The following is a 12,020-nucleotide window of genomic DNA, read 5'->3' as shown; positions in this document are numbered from 1 at the left end:
CCAATCCTGTGGTTGGGATCCCTTTGTCCTTGCAGAATTGTTTCAGTTCTTTGTGGGTGTATTCTTCCAGCTTTTCCAGTTGGAAGGTTGCGGCGATGGTTGCTTCTTGGTCGTTCATGGTTCCCTTCTTTCCGTCTGGTTAGGTAGTGGTTGCGTTACTTGCTTGTACGATTGCGTCTGGCTCGGATCCCGTCGCTGGCCACCAAATGTTGGAGGGAGGACCACCGGGGAGTCGGGAGGACTGCTCCGGCCACCTTCCTTCCGCAAAGTTATAGCCGAGCGCCGCTGAGAAGCCTCCGAGGAGAGGTCCTTCTCCTGAGATCGTACTAGGCCCAGTAACACCACCACACAGGACTCTGGATCAGTTACTTATCTGGGTTCTTTATCAAAGGTAGCACATTCAATATTTACAGTGGGATCGAGTGATCCAAAAGAGTCTCAATGTCTTTAGGGGGATAGGGTAGCGGGTCAGTCTCAGTACCAGCCAGGTATGGGGAGGCTCTGCGCCAGACCTTGCGTGCTGGCCTCAAAGTAGCTCGGACGTGGAGAGCCGCGACGGCGTCAGCAGGGCTCCGGTGGTAGGTCCGCTTCGGTCGAGCCGCGACGAGGTCAGCTGGGCTCTGATGGCAAGGTCAACAAGGTCGGGCCGCGACGGCGTCAGCAGGGCCCCAAAGGTTCGTGAAGGTCTTTAAGCACGGTGGAGCCGCGACGTCGTCAGCAGGGCTCAGGGGGTAGTTTCAGGATGAGTCTTTCTCTGTAGGGTCAGCCGCGATCCGATCAGCAGGGCTCTCGACTCCGGGATACAACTGTTGTCTTGTTGCCGGGTCGCCCCAGATATAGGACTGGAGCCCTTTGATGTCCGGACCCTTGCACCCGGGGGGGCGGAGAGGCCGGGTAGGGAGCGGCCAGACGCCCAGCAGGAGAGGCGCCAGGCCCCAGAGAGCTGTGGGGCGATCACACCTAGGTGTGGAAGGACGGTTGGGGGTCCCATCGATACTGCCCTCCGCCAGAAGTGGGAAGGGTTCAGGGGTTGGCGCCTCGATGTCGGGCCTCACTGGGACCGAGGCCGGGTGGAGCGGGGTCACGTAGGTGGTCACGTGAAGTGACGTATAATCCTCGTGCGGCTTAGCGAGGGGGAACAGGACCACGCCACGAGGCCGGCTCCAACACTACGCCACTTCTGAAACACAAGGCTGCACCATATTTATAAGAATGTGGTGCAGCCTTGCATTTCCCCCTGCGATGGAGCTAAGTTTAGCGTCTTAGCGCCAACTCAGGCACACTTGCACCAGAGTGCAATGGTGTCTGCGTGCAGGGGAGGATTACTTATGTGTAGGAAGGTATCCCTTCCTGCACATAAACAATCCTAAAATGCCATTCTGTCACTTTCATGTGCGCTGCTTCATGCAATACACATGAAAGTGACAAAATAAAATTTGTTTTTTAAAATGTTTGTTTATGTACATAAACAATCTATGGCATTTTCCACAAGGCAGCAGACATGGGAAAAAGCAAAACAAGGAGAAATAATGCATCTTTCCTTGTTTCGCCAACTTAAGACCAGGGATTTCCTGGTCTTAATTTGGGGCTGACTCCTATGTACGCCACTCTGGTACATAGGGGGCTTTGTTAAATACTATGGGTGTTGCAGTGGAACGCCCACCACAACACTCACTGCAAGCCCCTTTCATGCTAACCATAGCGTTAAAGGGGGCCTTATGTACAAGGCAGCGTTAAGCCACGTTAAGTGGCTTAACGTTGCCTTGTAAATAAGGTTAAGCCCCTTTCGGCACCACAATGTCAGCAAAAGCAACGTTGTGGTGGTGGTAGGGGCTTGTACATATGCCCCTTAGTTTATTATGAGATTTCTCTTTTTTTGTATAACTTTCATAATAATATATTGTGCATATTTTATCCTTTTCTTATTACAGATAATGATATATATATGACATGTCTCAATATTAAGTGTGTTTCCATTTGTTGCTGTATTTCCCTTTTATTATTTTTCAAATAAAGCATTTTTAAACATAAAAAAAGTATTTAAATAACACTTTGTCACCAGAAAGGTATTGAAGTGCTTTACATACCATACTTGAATGGATGAAAAACAACATGGGGGACTTAGTGGTGGGGATGAGGTTGTGGGAAGAGGAATAGAAATAACAGTGAGCCATTGTGAGAGGGGAGAGCAGGGATGACATGAATAAAATCAGTTGCCACAAGCAAACATATAAGGAATAATTATCGAGTCTCAGTGCCGACATTAGTGACTATTACATAATTCCAGGTCCCAAATTAATTATCATCACTGTGAGTGTTAGACCACTCCAGGCACTCAATCGATTGAGATGTGAGAATATCCTGACCCGCCAAGGAAAAACCTGAAGATTTTTACCTTTAGGCTTTTCCAGGACAACATGATGTTAGGTGCTGTTCTCAGGTGAACAGGCAAACACTTCCAAAAATGTTATGATGTACCTCTGAAGGAATGTTTGAGGGATTAAGAGGAGCTGAAACTGGGAGTTTCCAAGATAAGTGAGCTCTTGCCTCTAGATTGTCTCACATTACTGGAAGTGGATAAGAGGTTGGCTAGATATCCAGGTGTGGCATAGAGAAGAGATGTTTAGATTAGGAAACAAATTGTGGGCCTGATCCTTGCCACTAGTGGATGCCAATGAAGCTCTCGCTAGATTGGACCGATGTGTTCAAATCGTTTTTTCTCTGCAATGTTCATTTCAAGCTACCTATATTGTTCCAGTAGCTGTTACTCAAGACTAAAGTCTACGAATGCTAGATCACTCTGTAACATGTTGCCAAACCCCAGTAAAATGCCTTGCATCCCATCATATACCTGCTTCATGGATTTCAGGAAATCTGTAGAAGACACACTTGGATCAGATCGAGTTGGGAAGACACCCTACAAAATGTGGGGTGTCCTAGACACCCTCAGCTGCTGCTGTTGCATGTGGTCTCTTCTGAAGCAAGTAGTTGTGATGGGACAGGCAGTCTACGGCCCTGTCATCATTGGGCCTGGTTGGTGTTGGTGGTGGTAGCAACAGATCTAAGGTCAGAAGTGCCTGTTCTTTGGGCACCCCAAGTTGTTCTTTCTGGCCAGTAGGAGCACCATCCTAAGATTTCTCCTCACATTTAGTGGACAGGTTCACCTCCATCTCCTTGCTCGCTTCAGTCTCTACTTGCTGTGTCTTGGACTTGGATCATGTTCACCTCTAGGAGGGCACACTGGCTGCACCAGTGCTTAGTTTCAGCTGCTGGTTTCAGGGCTGTCCCACTGTCAGTCATATTTGGGCACCAGCACTTACAAGACAATGCATCCTTGGTATTCCACACCCCCACCTTCTGCAGCCCCTGCTGCAGCTCTTGAGCAAAGGATTCAGCCCCATCACTTATAAATTTCCAAATTAAGCACCACTCTCTGCTCCCTTTTTCCTCTTCCTTCTTCTTTTCGGTGGTGGGGGTGTCAAGTGCCTCCTGTGCAGTTGAGGTAGAGGGCCTGCTCCACTCTGTGTCCTGTTTGTCAGTCACTGCCTTGGTTCTGGCTCTTCACTGTAAAAGAAGAGAGAGAAAGAGGAAGGCAGACATGTTCATTTCTTCACTAATCGTTGATTACCATTTCATTTTGCTTTGTATTTGCTATTTTGCAGGTGCAGCCACCAGTGTTTTGCCTCCTGTAGCTGAACCCACTTTTATTGGCAGTAGGGCTTTCCATACTTTATTCCCGCTAACAACTGGTAAAATGCTTGTGCTCTTTGACATGCACCTAATTGACAGAATTAATTTACTTATACGTCCCCAGGATATGGCACCATATGTACCTAGGGCAGGTCAACTAAATGTTACAAGTGGGCCACAGCACTTATTGTGCCACCCACTAAAGCAGCATTGTAAAATATGTCTACAGACCTACCCGTGGAGCCTGTGTATGCAGTTTCAAACTGCAATATTCACCTTGTAAAATACACCTTTTGCCAAAGCTAAACCTTTGTCTTTAGTACTTAGATGCCACCCATATGGTAGGCCACGAATGCCTATGGGTCAGGGTGCATGGTTGTTTTTCACCGTGACTAAGTTAGTTCTGCCATAGAAAAACACTGGATTACATTATAACAATTGCAATGCTTTAATTCAGTTTGGGAGAAGATATAAATATGATTCAAGGAGTCGTACATAATTTAAAGTTTTCTTAGAGACTATATACATAAAAAATTCCATCAGTCTTTCTGCTGCAGATGACGATTCTTTTATTCAATTGCCCAAATTCTGATACCATTCCACGTGCTAGTAGTATTCTTTCAAATGTAAGTAAATTGTATGAGATGAGAGGCAATACATAAGCAACAAACATTAAGGTAAATACACATTTCTAGAAAACAAGTTATCCGTAAGTAAGTTCAAAGTGTCTTTTATTCTTTGTTGTATTCCATGAGAAATCAACCAGCCAACGCGTTTCGCCCAAGCATGGGCTTCTTCAGGGCAATAAAATACAGTAAGAAAACACGAAGAGTAGCAGGTTCTATTAAATGGAAATGTCCAAATGGAATCCTAGTGTCAAGATCTTGAAAACTCAAGAAGAATAAGTCTTTTGCAGAGTTTTCATCCAATGGGGAACAAGAAACCAGGAAAAAAGAGTGATACTGCTCCAAAATTTGAAGTCCGAAAACAGATTACGTTATGCTAGCCGTGTAATGGCTACTAACTGAGCAGTAATCACTTAGAGCTGTATTAGCGGCATCCCTACGTCCACGAAATATTGGCGAGGATATTTTGTTGCTTATGTATTGCCTCTCATCCCATACAATTTAGTTCTATTATTATTGTGATCTATGAGCAGCAGATCACTTGAGGTGGGCAACACATTTTACTCTAGTGACTTTCCTGGTAGTGCAGTTTTCTTTGTCCCTGCTGCTTTAAATCATTTTATGTATTCTTTCAAATGTATTCATAAATATTGCATAACTCCTACCAATGCACAGTCAGCCAATACGAGTTTTGCCAATCACTTCTTCAGGGTAAATTCAAAATGTTGTCATTGTTCACCAACTTATTAAAAATCCATTCAAGTCAAGTCAAGTCAAATAAGCTTTAATTCGGTTTGTATGAATACAACCATATAAGCTGAGCAAAGTAAAATACATAAAATAACATGACACATAATTCAACAAAATCAAGGACAGATAGTTATTCCTATACAAGCCCTAACTTGCACTGAATGGTGAGACATAATTAAACATCCGTATATATACGTGTTTAGAAAAGGATAAGACATTATAATATTGCGTCATTAAAACCAATTTTGTCAGTAGTTATCACCATATAGGTGGAGGAGACACTTGACACGGGAAAGTGACATATACAGCTACCTAGCAGTAATAAACTTACTAATACATAGTCAGTTATGAGCTATATAAAACACAATTTCCTAACCATAGAGCATTTGTTTCACTCCACAATAGGTGGCGACATCTTGTGCTGACAGAATAAACTAGGTATATGTGCAACATAGGTTGCTAACATAAAGTGGCTTGTGCATAACAAAAATGAGTTCAACTCGTAATAATAAAGTGATTTAGGCATATATATAAAATAGATTATTATCATGAAATGACTTATACATAACTATAACATCAGAGCAAGGCACAGTTGACATTATCAAATAATTATAGATTTCCTAGCAGCTCTGCATTTTAAAATGTATAGTGCTACATGGAAACAAATATCCCAGCTCTGGAGAGAACAGAGTAGATTCATGGCATCTGCTGTTAAACGGATGTTATATTTTAAAAGGATCGGTTTCAGATAAAATTTCCTCAGAAATGTATAAAATTTACAAAATAACAGAAAATGGCAACAACTTTGTTTGGAAATATTGTCACACGGGCATTCTTCACTAGAACCAGCCCCAATCACAGGGAATGATACGAGATGGTGTACGATGCCCAACCTTAAACGTACAAGAACAAATCGATGCGATTTCCTGGTCACTTCCACCAAATATGACTGGAGACCTTTTTTTAGAAGTCTTTTGAGTCTTAGTCAGCTTATTCCTTTCTTCTGTTTTATAAAGAAGGAATGTGTCTTTAATTTCCTTTTTAGAAGGTAATATATCACAGACTGAATCTTTAGAGATCTTAATTCCGAATAAGATATTATACCAGAAAATAATATAATTCAGCCACTGAATACGGAGATGGAAGTCCAGCTTAAGACAGTCCTTAATTACAGACTGTGTGAACTCAGTTTCCTTTTTGTTCCATATTGAACGCCATAATAATAAAGGGCGTAAAGCAGCCAAATCTGATAAATAGTTAAGGCCAATTTCTTGATGAATTAAATCAGATGAGGCTGCAACTGGGACACATAACAGACGTTTAAGGAAGGTATTTTTGTTTATTTGCAATTGGACCATCGGAGAATGGCCCCATAAACCAGCTCCATATAGGGCCGAAGAAACGCATCTTGCGTTGTATATGGTTACCATATCTTTTATTCTGTAATCCCCTACTTTTGAGGCAAAACGGAAAATGCCATTAGAATTTCTAGTCATTTTGTGGCCAATATTTCCTTGCTCGTTAGACCATTTGCCATTAGCATCAAAACTGATGCCTAAATAACAAAAGGTGTCAACCGCTTGAATCTTCGAGCCTTCAAGAAAAAAGGACCGCGATGATTTGGATTTTCGCCCACATATCATGGTAAAAGTTTTTAGTTTATTAATCAGCAATTTCCTGTCATTAATAAAAACAGTAAAAGCATCAATTAAACGTTGTAAACCCAGAGGGGTGCGTGAAATTAGGACGGCATCGTCCGCATATAACAATACGGACACAACAGTATTATCTATTTTGGGGGCATCAGCAGGGGTATTATTTAAAACCTCGGCAATTTGATTTATAAAAAGGGAAAATAAGAGGGGAGCCAATACACACCCTTGTCTGATGCCTCTTCGCACTGTAAAAAAAGGTGTTCGCTCACCCATGGGTCCATAACGTACACTACAAGAGAGTTTCTCATATATCCTAGCTAGGAAAAACACAATCTCCTTTGGGGCCCCTGATTCAAGTAATACTGACCAAAGGAGCGAATGGTCCACTGGGTCGAACGCACTGCTCAAATCAGCGAAACATAAAAACAAATTTCCCCCTTTTACCACTGTATATTTATTGATAAGTAGTTCCAAATTAACACATTGTTCTATGGTCCCAATGCCCTTCCTAAAACCGTATTGAACTGGGGTCAGTATGTTGGATTCTTCGGCCCATATTTCCAATCTTTTTAAAAGCACCCTACTTAACACTTTTATTGAAGAATCAAGCAATGAAATAGGGCGATAGTTGCATGCTTCAGAGCGTGAACCCTTTTTATAAAGTGGAACAATTAAAGATCCGGCCCAAGATAATGGAAAATTTCCTATAGCAGCAGCATTAAAAATTCTTGCAAGGATTGGTGCCCAGAGATCCATTTCATCCTTATATAGATCAATCGGAACACCATCCGGGCCGGGAGCCTTTCCCCCTTTGCTATTTAACAGTCCTTCACGCACCTCCTCAACGCTAATTGTTAGTGGTAGTAGGGGCCATGTAAAATTATTTGTTAAAAGAGGAAAAGTTAAAACGATCTTTTCTGGGTTAAAAATTTTTGAAAAGTGTTCAATCCATTCAGTGCAATTAACATGAGACATCAACTCAGGAATATGATCCTCCTTTAAGAAAGGACTGTTTACAATTTCCCAAAAGAGTTTAATATTATTCAATTCACTTGCCATGGTTAGTTTGTCCCAGGCGTCTAGTCTCAACGCCTTTTTTTGTGCTAGAATAGCTTGTTTGTAATCTTTGCGTAGTTTACAGACAAGAGATTGATTGCGGGGTTTAGTCCTTAGTGCTAGTTTTAGATTAGATAAAATCTTGGAGCATTCGGAATCAAACCACTTCTTACCATCCTGTCTAGAACCTTTGGTATTCCTGGTTAAGATATTTCTTATCACATTATTAATATTGGCGAATTCCATACATAGCTTTCCAGGGGTAACTTCCTCACTGAGGCAATAATTAATGCTATCTCTGCATTTATCAATCACATCCCGTTGAATCTTTTGTGGGTCCAAACCAACCCACTTTAATCTCCTACCATTCGGTCTAATAGGGAGGATATCACTGATTGTATGAGTAGTGCTAGTAATTCTATTTCCCCAAGCTAACAAAACTATGGAAATACTATTGTGATCACTAACCACCTGTTCAGATATCCAAAGGTTCATATAAGGGCAATTCTTAGAGAATAAGATGTGATCTATATTGCTGCTAGCGTCCCTACCAGTGAATGTGGGGCATTTAAGATGACCCTCATTTATCGTACAATCCAACAGCTCAAGATCGAATTTAGCCATTAAAGTGTTGAGGGTTAGACCATATTCACAATGGGGGAAATGCAACATGTCATCCTTTGTCCCATCAATTGGGGAATAAGTTTTCAAATAACCACAAGAATTGGTGAATGTGGTGGGGCATGCTTGAATGTTAAAATCACCAACCCACAAGACTACTGCCAATTTATTAAATGTGTTAAGTAGCCTGTCCAACTCCTTTTCCAATGGTTCTAAACAAACTCCTCTATCTTTCTGGAAATTATTATTGTAAAAATGTATTAGCACCAGGTCTTTACCTTGCGGGAAAGATAATCGTAAAACTTGACTATGATTGTCAATAGGTAGATAAGTTAAAACTTTGCAACCAATCAGTTTAGTAGAAATTAGCAACAATAGACCACCCTTCGCTCTACCCATTAAAGAGGGGGTCGCATTTACACAGTATGAGGTATAACCCTCTACTGAGATAGGTTCAGTACTCCATGTTTCTTGTAAGCACATGATATCAGTGCCACAAGTGATAAAATCTTGCCAGAAGGGCGTCCCTAATTTGTTTCTAAGACCTGCAATATTCCAAGTAGTCAATGTATACCCATTTTGAGTTAATGTACCTTCATCATTAGTCAATTTTATGGATACGTCCGTGCACAAAATAGACTTACCAGAAGTACCAGCTATTGGAATAACAGGCTCATTGGCACCATTAACCCCCGATAACTTGTTTATCAAAAATGAATCCATACACAATCCTTCACTTGTCTCCTTTTGTATAGGAGTCAAGTTTGGTGTCCCTAACCCCCCCCCCCCCCCCCCCCCCCATCGATAGTCTCCACAGATTTTATGTGTCAATCGGTGTCCTCCATTGGGGTCAGACATTGAAACCTATTATATAATGGTAGTGGAGGTAACAACTGATGGGTTGCCGAAGCCATTGGCGGCCAATTGTTACTCACATAATGAGTAATGGGTTTCATGACATGATTATTAGCTAATGGATGTCTATAAAAGTAAGCGAGTGGCAACAAAGTTGTGTTAAATTCCCAATGAGAAGGGGGGGGGCTCTGAGTAGGACTTTATGTGCCCAAAATGGTGATCTAAAACTAATAATGATACAGTCCCCATTAAAGTTCTTAGTTGTGGGGCCTATCCATCCTACTCTTTGAGTGAGTAAGATCTGTTCTGCATATATGGTTGGCAAACCACAATTATTAGTTAACCAATGAAGAGTTTTGTTTTTCAGGGTCTCATTGGTCTCAAATTGCCCTTCCCGTAGCCTGGGGACATTACAAAGGACCGCAACATACGCTCCACATTCTGGTGGTAGGTTCATTACAGATGGTACATTCTCGCTTTTATAATCTACAAGCTGGAGTGTGCTCTTCGGTTGGTCTGGTATTTGGGACCCATGTTTCCCAGTGTCTTCCCTTGAAGTTACACCCTTTTCCATTGAAGCTTTATCTTTGCCTTTGCTAGTCCCTACGTCAGGAGGGCGACCGTTGCTATTACCTGAACTTTCAGGTAAAGTACTTGGGGCACTTAGTTGTTTATCTACCCCCCTTGATCTTGCCTTTGTGCCCTCGGATGCGTACGGGACAGGGACAGGGATAGGTGTAGGCGTGACCCTATTCTAGTCAGGGTCAGGTATAGGGACAACTAATTGGGCTGGAATCAACTTAATTGAGCATAGAATTGACTGTACATTTTGATCAATAGAACTAACCCTAGCCTCAAGGGCCCGGATATTCGCGTTAATTGGCCCTAGGAAAGTTGATACAAGTGCATCCAGTCTTTCCCAAAAGCCATCAGTACTGGCCTCATTGTTGATTCCATTTGGCTGGGCATTAGTAACATCTAACTGATCTTCACATAACTCTACTACAGGTAGATTTTGTACCGCTTTGAAATGGCGACCATTACCTTTACCCCTAGGTTTAGATACCTTCTGCTCTTTGTTATTTTGTTTAATTTTAGCCTTTTGTCCTCTTGTTTTGACTGGTGAGATAATAGCAGGGGATTGTGCAATAACAATAGGTGTCCCGATGGCACTGTTACCATCTACATCAATAATATCATTGACCAAATGCTCTTCCTCACTCGAAACCTGCTTCTGGAGTACAGGAGTGATGGACAGTCTGCTTGCCGGAGGTGTATGATCCAAAGTCAAAGAATGATTGGGGTTAGTTAACTCCGAGTTGATATTCGCTCCTGGCAGTTCAGGTAAACCGGCATAAGAAATCATTAACATAGAGTCATAAGAATTACCCAAAGTTGTGGATGGATTATCAGGTAAAATAGGCGGGACTGATCCAATGGGAAGTGAGAGACGTCTTTCATTAGACTCTATTGCTGAAGCAACTACCCCTATAGTCTTTTGCAGCATTCTGTCAATTGCTGTTAAACTTGGGAGAGGGTTGTTGGATGATTTATTATGTCTGGTATTGGGTCGAGGTTGGATAGAATCATTTTTACCCATTGCAGTAAACGTGAAAACAGATATACTCTGGTAGGTAGCAGCTCTTACCTCCACCACGGGTTCTACAGTGCGTTAAAGATAATGGGGGTGGCCCAGCCCTGCCTCTGTCTGCCCCTGACGGCCACAGATGGTCCCGCCCTTGTCCCGGGCTTAGCCCGGCGCTGCCCGCGCGCGTCCCGCGAGGCAGAGGGGGCACCGGTCTTTTGAGCGCCTCCTGGCGCGTAACCTGCGTCAGCGGCTTCCCTTGCCGCACGGGATGACGGGAGGTGCAGTCCGAATCCGCAATGCAAGATGCAGCCGCAGCTGGTGATGGCGGTAATTGCGGTAGCGGGGGACGAAGAGGGAGCAGCCCAACAGGGTCACGAAGCACAAGGTGAGCGAGAGCACAAGCTCTCTGGACGTAGGCACAGAGTCTGCTGTCAGGAACCCGCTCTGCCGAGGGGGCTTTTGAGCGCCTCCTGGCGCGTAACCTGCGTCAGCGGCTTCCCTTGCCGCACGGGATGACGGGAGGTGTAGTCCGAATTCGCAATGCACGATGCAGCCGCAGCTGGTGATGGCGGTAATTGCGGTAGCGGGGGACGAAGAGGGAGCAGCCCAACAGGGTCACGAAGCACAAGGTGAGTGAGAGCACAAGCTCTCTGGACGTAGGCACAGAGTCTGCTGTCAGAAAACACGAACAGTAGCAGGTTGAATTAAATGGAAATGTCCAAATGGAATCCTAGTGTCAAGATCTTGAAAACTCAAGAAGAATAAGTCTTTTGCAGAGTTTTCATCCAATGGGGAACAAGAAACCAGGAAAAAAGAGTGATACTGCTCCCAAATTTGAAGTCCGAAAACAGATTACGTTATGCTAGCCGAGTAATGGCTACTAACTGAGCAGTAATCACTTAGAGCTGTATTAGCGGCATCCCTACGTCCACGAAATATTGGCGAGGATATTTTGTTGCTTATGTATTGCCTCTCATCCCATACAATTTAGTTCTATTATTATTGTGATCTATGAGCAGCAGATCACTTGAGGTGGGCAACACATTTTACTCTAGTGACTTTCCTGGTAGTGCAGTTTTCTTTGTCCCTGCTGCTTTAAATCTTTTTATGTATTCTTTCAAATGTATTTATAAATATTGCATAACTCCTACCAATGCACAGTCAGCCAATACGAGTTTT

The 12,020-nt window shown here is 43.0% G+C and overlaps 1 long non-coding RNA gene across 2 annotated transcripts in view; it reads right to left on the bottom strand.

Moving 5' to 3' along the window:
* Window positions 1-1,970: 1,970 nt before the first annotated feature.
* The window catches only part of LOC146808861 (uncharacterized), a 62,664-nt gene continuing 52,614 nt past the window's right edge, over window positions 1,971-12,020 (bottom strand). For both annotated transcript variants that reach the window (XR_014965498.1, XR_014965497.1), the window contains one exon: window positions 1,971-3,564. This is a non-coding gene — a long non-coding RNA (uncharacterized LOC146808861). The remainder of the gene's footprint in view (window positions 3,565-12,020) is intronic.

The sequence above is a fragment of the Triturus cristatus genome, chromosome 7, assembly GCF_964204655.1.
Source record: "Triturus cristatus chromosome 7, aTriCri1.1, whole genome shotgun sequence".
NCBI classification, from domain to species: Eukaryota; Metazoa; Chordata; class Amphibia; order Caudata; family Salamandridae; genus Triturus; species Triturus cristatus.
This window is presented reverse-complemented; position numbering and strand designations above follow the sequence as displayed.